The sequence below is a fragment of the Apodemus sylvaticus genome, chromosome 9 (assembly GCF_947179515.1).
Source record: "Apodemus sylvaticus chromosome 9, mApoSyl1.1, whole genome shotgun sequence".
NCBI classification, from domain to species: Eukaryota; Metazoa; Chordata; class Mammalia; order Rodentia; family Muridae; genus Apodemus; species Apodemus sylvaticus.
In genome coordinates, this window is record NC_067480.1 from 11,291,888 (window position 1) to 11,299,808 (window position 7,921).

Here is a 7,921-nt window from a genome sequence, read left to right on the forward strand (position 1 = left end):
CTTCCCACAAGGGAGGGACTACAAAGAGTCTAAGAGCCAGAGGGCATAAAGGACACCAAGGAAACACCACAGCACCACAGATACATGGGCTCACAGAGACTGAGGCGGCATGCGCAGGGCTTGCATGGGTTGGTACCAGATGGGGTTCTAGAGCTAAAGGAGAAGTGGACACAAATTCTAATTCCTAACCCAGGAGCTATCTCCACTGAGTATCACTTCAAAGTGGAAAATTAATTTTCTTCAAGGAAGACTAAATGGGAAAACAAAGTATCTTAAGGTAGGCCATATGCATGCCAGCAGTAAATGGTCAACAGAAAATAGATTCAGTGGCATATTTTGAGGTTTCTTCTCTCATAATGCTGTATCGGGACTTTTTTTTTTTTTTAAGAAAATTACTTTATTTTTATATTATTTATTTGTGTATCCTAGGTTTTGCACATATATTTATAGCTTCCAGTTTTGTACTTTCTGGAATTCGTGAATGTACAAATGAGTGTGTCTCTGCATCTAAGTTTTATTTATTTATTTAATCTTCTCTTATGCTGTTTTGTAGAAAAATTTTAATCCAGCAATATGGCTGCTCTGGCAAGAGAACATATCGAAAGACCTTCTAGGTCTATATCATCTGGAATACAGACACACCTTTAATCCCCGGAGACAGAGGCATGCAAATCTCTGAGTTCAAGGCCAGCCTGATATAGAGCGAGTTTCAGGGAAAGAAAAGCTCAGGTCTAAGAGTGGTGGCACTTGCTCTTAATCCCAGTACTCAAGAGATGAGAGGCATGTGGATCTCTGAGTCAGTCATTTGGTGGAGTTTACAGGCAGATTTTACTGGGACAGTTTTATGGAGACAGGTTGCCGAGAGAACAAGTTAGGCACAGGTGTAAACAAAATGAGCCAGAGAATGAGAAGGAGTCAGAAGACTAGAATAGGTGACTAGAGTTAGTTTGAGGCCAAGCAGAGCAATTCAGCCAGAAGCCGTGAGAAGCCAGATTGAATCAGTCAGCTTGGAGAGGAATTTGAGCCAGAACAGCTGAAATAAACCAGCTAGCCAGAACTCAGAAAGAACTAGAAAGGGGGAGTTTATTCAGCAGTGAGTCCTGGAGGTTGAAACAGTCTAGGCCTAGGTTAGGAGACAGAGGCTGGAAGCTGGAGCCTTCAAGGTCTGGCCTTGCAGAAGATTTGATTGAACAGGGGCTATAAGGCCCTGTTCTAGCCCTAGGGTACAGTTAGAAGAGAGAAAAACATACTTTGTGTTCTGCCCAACCATGATTTTGCCAGCCTGGGTCTGGCTCTCATCTCGTCCCATTGTCTGAGTCAAGTAAAAGTTGCTATTACACTCTTTGGCTTCTGTTTGTTTGTTTTGTCGTATTTCAATTTGTTTCTGTTCTATTTTATTTTATTATTATACCTTAGTGTCAGTTTTCCAATGAGAGATAGAAAGCATGTGGCTTTGAGGGGAAGGTAGGGAGGAACTGGGAGCGGTAGGGAGGAAACCATAATTAGAATATATTGTTTTAAAAAATATTTATGGTAAAAAGAAGAAAAATAGAAAAAAATTAAACAAGAGCAGTTAGTGTAATTTCTGATCAGAAATCAGGTACAAGGGAGATAACATTCTCTAGCTATTTGTTTCCTTTTTATTTTGATTTACAAAGAAAAATGGAAAGGGAATCAAAGCGGGTAGAAAGGATGTGTGAAATCAAAGGGGTGGAGTATGCATGGTGTGTGCCATGAGAAGGGTGGGGAGGCAACAGGGAACCTAAGATATTCGTGATTGGCAGTGTATTGAAAATGCGGTAATGAACCCATTCCTTAAAAAAAAACAATCTAAAAAAAATCCAGAATCTGTAGAGAGGTTTGTCAAGTATGCAGTTAACTCCCAGTGGTGACCTACCATGATAGAGAGAGTGTTAACATACTCTAGGAAATAGTCACGATCCAGAAACTTCAGCAGAAAGTTTTTATCTGTTTTAAAAGAGAAGTTCATCTAATAAAACAGCACTGTGGCAACTGAGTGTCATGCTAATTGAGCTGGTATTGAGTTGGTGCCTGCCTTGACCTCTGGTATGTACTTTGAGCTCAGAGGAGGCCGTAATAAAGCACTGTGTAGAATCAACGGGAATCCTACGATATGGGCTTAGATCCACAGACTGTCCACATTCTCTGAGACAGTATCTTAGCTGTTTCTCAACTTGCTGACTTTCAGGGGAAAAAATCTCTAGAGTTTCTGGTTTCTGTTCATTTTTGTGACATGAGTGTATCTTGACTTTGGCGTCATGGAAACATGAAGCTGTCTACACCATTTACTTAGGGGGAGGTCTGCTCCACCTGTGCCTATGTAAGGCAGTGGTAATAGCTTCTCACTTAGATGCACTTATTAGAATAGGTTGCATGAGCTATCACATGTCCAGTAACGTGCACGGTGATTGGTCTGTGGTAAATGCTCACTGGTAATTATTGCCAACAAGGTCATTAAAGTAAGTATTAAAACGAGTCATGGACCCCATCTTTTTGTCTCTTGGCACTTATATTCTGTTTTTCTTTTCTGGTTTTCTTTCTTCCTCATTCTGAGATATATGTAAGTAGCTTTCCAATACTCTCCAGCTTCTATCCTGGTCTGTGTGCCTTGCCTTCTCCCTAAGGAAGAAATGATGAAAATATTCCTGTCTGACAGAATCAGGAAGGCTCAACAGATGGCGTACCTGAGACGGTTGCTTTATAAAAAGAAACCCATCAGGATCCATCCTCCTGTGAGTCTCTCGCTTCATAACAGTCCTCTAGGGACATAGCCATACTTCAACAGTACATTTATTTAAAAGTCTTTTTAAAATGCTCCCTTTTTGTAATTGCCTTCAGAACCTTCCCAACATCCTCTGAGAAGGCACATTTCTATGGATGAAGTTCCACTTCATGTAAGAGAGGGGAAACTTTCTTAAAACCAAAATTAGTGTAGTGAGTTTAGCTATCTGGGTGGTGCTGTTTTTTAAGTAAAATGCAATTTGTAAAATATCAGTATGATTTCCTTTCATGGGTTTGGGGCATTTTCCAGGGAAAGTCCTGTGATATTTTGTGTAAGTTTTAAAATTCTGGAATCAATTAAAAATTTAAAGTTGTTTCTTTGAAGGAATATTATATCAGATGTTCATATCAAACCTTTGAATTTAGTTAAAATAAACATGTCCCACACATGTTCATGTGTGCACACAAATCAATTTATGCTTCTCCTGACAAATCCAGCCATGGGGACATTCTCACATGCATAATATATGAAGTAAGGACAAAAATGTATGACAAATTATGACAAACCTAGAGAGTAGAAATGTTTACTAAGCAGTAGATAAGACTTCTTAACTCCACCATCTTGAGATGTGCTATATGAAAGTACATATGACTTAATGGAAACCTTTTGATCTAAAAGCTAGTTAATAACACTTGTAAGCCACATTAAGATTGAATACAGATAATCTTTTTTCCTGGGTACCTTATTCACCAAAACACCTTGTTAACTGCTATTTTTGGCTGTACAATGAGCATCTCTCATAGTCTTGATGATTGCCAAGCTGTACAAGATGGTGAAGTAATATATGAACTATCAAAGAAAATTAAAGTGATGTTCATTATTATTGTGCAATTAAGCATAGTTTAAGTTTTCCTTTCAAAACTGGTACATGTCCAGTCTGCTAGCTAATCTTTGCCATTGCATATCTCTCTCTCTCTCTCTCTCTCTCTCTCTCTCTCCCCCCTCTCATTCTGTGTGTGTGTATGTATGTGTGTGTGTGTGTGTGTGTGTGTGTTTGTGAGTGACTCATGCCTCTCTCCCAAACAACCACTAAAGGCTGAGAAGATGGTTTAATTATTTCTATGCTTCTTTCCTTTAAAAAGTGATGTCATGTGTATGACTTTTTGCCTGCATGTTTGTATGTATGTGCAAGATATTCATGCCTGGTCCAAAGAAGATGTCAGGTCCCTTTGAACTCATGAAGAAGGACCATGTGGGTGCATAAAAACCTGGGTCTTACCAAGTATTCTTACCTTCTCAGTTATGTCTTCAGCCACTTTGCTTAGTTTCTTGAGACCTAATCTATTTTCAAGCCACCTCTATGTTAGGTCTGTCCTTTATTTTATATTTATCTAACTATCTATCTATCTATCTATCTTAGATGAGGTTTCTTTGTAAAGTCCTGACTGTCCTGGAACTCACTCTGTAGACCAGACTGGCCTCGAACTCAGATATCCACCTGCCTCTGCCTCCCAAGAGCTGGGATTAAAGGTGTGCCCCACACTACTGGGCAGGTCTGTCCTTTTCATCTACATCTTTGCAACATTTTAGAGATGAGGACATGGGCATTAGAAACTTTTGTTGCTTTCCCCAAAGTTTCTCATTCCTGAGGCAGGAAAACAGAGACACAGAGGCAGTTACAATTCAAATGAAGTTTTTTGTTTGTTACTGAAGACTACCTGGTGGCACAAGGATTCTTCTTTCATGCTGTTGGTCAGGGTTTTCCTGGACACTCCAGAAGCATGCAAGCTATTGCTTTTTCCCTTGGTTATCAGGCTTAGATGGACTGTAAATTCCTATTGCTGGAGATACCAAGCAGGTAAGGCAGAGCGGCCAGAGGCCCCTGGGCTGGAACTGACCCAGATGCTTCTTCCATGAAGACTAGCTTTCATGGGGTCTGAAGGTCATGCAAGCTTTCACAGGATGGAAGCAAGCAGCAGTCCTATCCATCTGTGACATCCATGATCACAACAATGACCAGCACGCTGCACTGACCCAGAGTGTGCAGTAGTGGCACACATACCTTGGTGGTAACAACAGCTCTTTAACTAGACTTAAGACTCACTCAACAAGAGGGAAATCATGCCTGGTACTAGAACCTTAGCCAACTACCCAGAACTCGTGACATCAAGGGTCTTGGAGGAGAACCAACAACCAGTACTTTACTAAAGCTTCATGGTCCCTAACTACATTCTAAAATATTCGTCCTCATACACAGAAATCAGTGTAGCTCTTACCGCACATTAAGGAAACTTGTCTTAGCAAAAGACAGAGACCACTATAGAAAACCATAATCAATCAAAATGCAGAGTTATAAAAAAGCTCAGTCTCAAGGGACACATCTACAAAACCACTCTCACGACCTAAGGCTTTGTGGACATTGCTGAGGAGGGGGTGGAAAGGAGAGCCAGAGGATCAGAGAGCTTGCTGTGAGACCTTGTCACCTTGTAATATCATAAGCTACACCCATAAAGTCTCAGCAACGTGACTACCTGTGCATGAGCTGAACAAGGACAACCATTGATGTCCCCAAGTAGAAGAGGAAACCCCAAGAGGCCTCAGGTCCCACACAAAGACCTACAGGCAACTGAGGAAAGCTGAGAGCAGGGGGAACATCCGCTCCAAGGGAGGAGAACATCAATTGTTTATCCAATGCCAGATAGTCAACCCTAAGAACAGCCATACAAGTGACATTATACAGACTGAGCAGGTCTGTATATATGTGTGTGTGTGTGTGTGTGTGTGTGTGTGTACCAACAACTGGTGAAAAAAAGAAAACCATGAGTTTGAAAGAAAGCAAGGAGGGGTATATGGGAGAGTGGTAGGAAGAAAGGAAGGGGAAAATATTAATTATAATCTCAAAAATAAAAGAACAATGTTAACAAATATATAAAGTCAAATGAGAGAGAGCGAGAAAGATAGAGAAGGAGAAAGAGGAAGAGGAGGAGGAAGAGAAGGAAGAGGAGGAGAAAAAGGAGGAAGGGGAGAGGGAGGGAGAGGAGGAGAAAGAAGAGGAAGAGGGGAAGAGGGAGGAAGAAGAAGAGGAGGGGAAGGAGGAGGGAGAGGAGGGGGGAGGAAGGGGAGGAGGGGGAGGGGGAGGAGAAGAAAGAGGAAGAGGTCCTGGTGTCCTGGTGGCTTAACCTGGGCTGGGCAAAGGCTGTGACTGAACCCTTGAGAGGTCTTACTGAATAAATGAAAAAAGGCTATGATATTTCATCACCAGCTCACGAGTTTCGTGGGATTTTTCATTTTCTTGAGTCAAGGATCCCATGCATGCCAGGCAGGGATTGTACCCTCAGCCCCGATTGTCGATTGTTGTAAAGTTCACGTGCTTCCTGGAAACTTCAGTTTTGTGTAGCCTTGAGCACTGAGCTCTTGTTAAGTCCAGGTTATTAGGATCCCCAGGAAAGCTGATAGAAAGAAGTGGAAGAGCTATTATCATGCATCTTCATCTTTAAATACCACATTGTGCACACCAACACACTGAAATATTAAGACACTTTCCTTGACAACTTCTTTTAGACAATAAAAGAATTCTTCTGCCTTTTTCACTTGGATGAACTATAATTTTCCTCTGTGTGTGGGTTTGTCTACAAGCACAGGATTTGGTTCCTTCGTTTATCTTTGCATGTGTGAAATTCAACTGATAATTTAAATAAGAATAAAAAAAGTCTCTGAACACTGGTGTTGGGTTTGAGATCCATATCTTCCCCATCCGTATCTTGTTATCCATGACAATCTAGTGTCTGTCTCACTGTCATGAAAAATTAGGGGTTGCTTAACTAAAAACAACAATGAGCAACGGAACATAGGATGAGTTGGCCAGTGCCAATGTCATTATGAATGAGTAATATATGGCCACTTTGCTTGTGAGGTTGCATCTTTAGTCTATATTTTAAGGTCCTTGAGTTGGGAACATATTTATCTTTTTAAGTAGTGAGAATGGCCTGTGCTTATAAGTAGATAAAGTATGCAGGGAACTGTAGAAAATTTATATTTTCAGAGGAGCAGCAGCAACTTGACTTCACTTATATCCCCCCCTTGAATATATTTTTTAGTGCTACTAGAGAGCAAATCCAGCACCTCGACCATGTTAGACAAATGTTTTAACCCAAAGCTCCATCCCTAGCTCTCTACTTTTTTTCTTTAATGCCAAAGGGATCTCCAAATCATGACTTGATTACACGAGTAAATGTTGTTTGACGAACTTTTGAAGAGATATTATAAAAGGGAGACCATCAAACTGTATCCCTTTCTGTCATCAATCACCCCCACCTGGATGTGACCAGTACGTATCATCTTCGATGATGATGATGATGATGATGATGATGAGGAGGAGGAGGAGGAGGAGGAGAACCAGGATTTAAGTAAGGGTGGGACAGCAGAGTGAAGGGGGAAACTTCTCCCATATGAGAGCAATCAACTGCTCCAATCTGTTGTTGTGTCTTGTCTCTGTTACTAGTAAATAGAACACCTAATACTATCCGGAATAAAACTGTTGTCTACATTTAGGGAGCAGTTAGTCTGTTGCAACACACCATCCTCTGGGATATGTGTACCACTCTGGGAGTGGAAAATATTACAGATCATTTCCAGCAGGCTTTGTAAAAGTAGATGTACCTTTGGAGTGAAAATAAAGGTTTTCAAAGAATAGAAATTGAGGGAAACCTTGTCTTTTTCTTATATAATCGATGATCAGGAGGATTTTTCAAAGAGATTTTCCAGAAAAGCCCTGCTACCTCGTCAGAAACGTGTGGCTCACAGGAGTAACAGAATGTGCCAATCAAGAGAAAACCAGTGAGGTCCTCCTCATCTGACATCTCTCCTCTTTGAATTAATAGTCACTTTTTACCACGCTAGGAATGGAAAATAACTAGTCAAGAAGGCTCCACCGGTGTGCATATTCTTATCACAAGATATTCTCACACACACAGACACACACACACACACACAGACACACACAGACAGACAGACAGACAGACACACACACACACACACACAAACTGACCCATCACACCCTCAACCTAAGCTATGTTTTTCTTATATCCATTAGCCCTTGCCGATTTTAAGTCAAAGGTATTAAAAAAAAAAAAAAAAAAACTAGTACAATTCGTTCCCTTTTCTCTTTGAAGTTCCAGG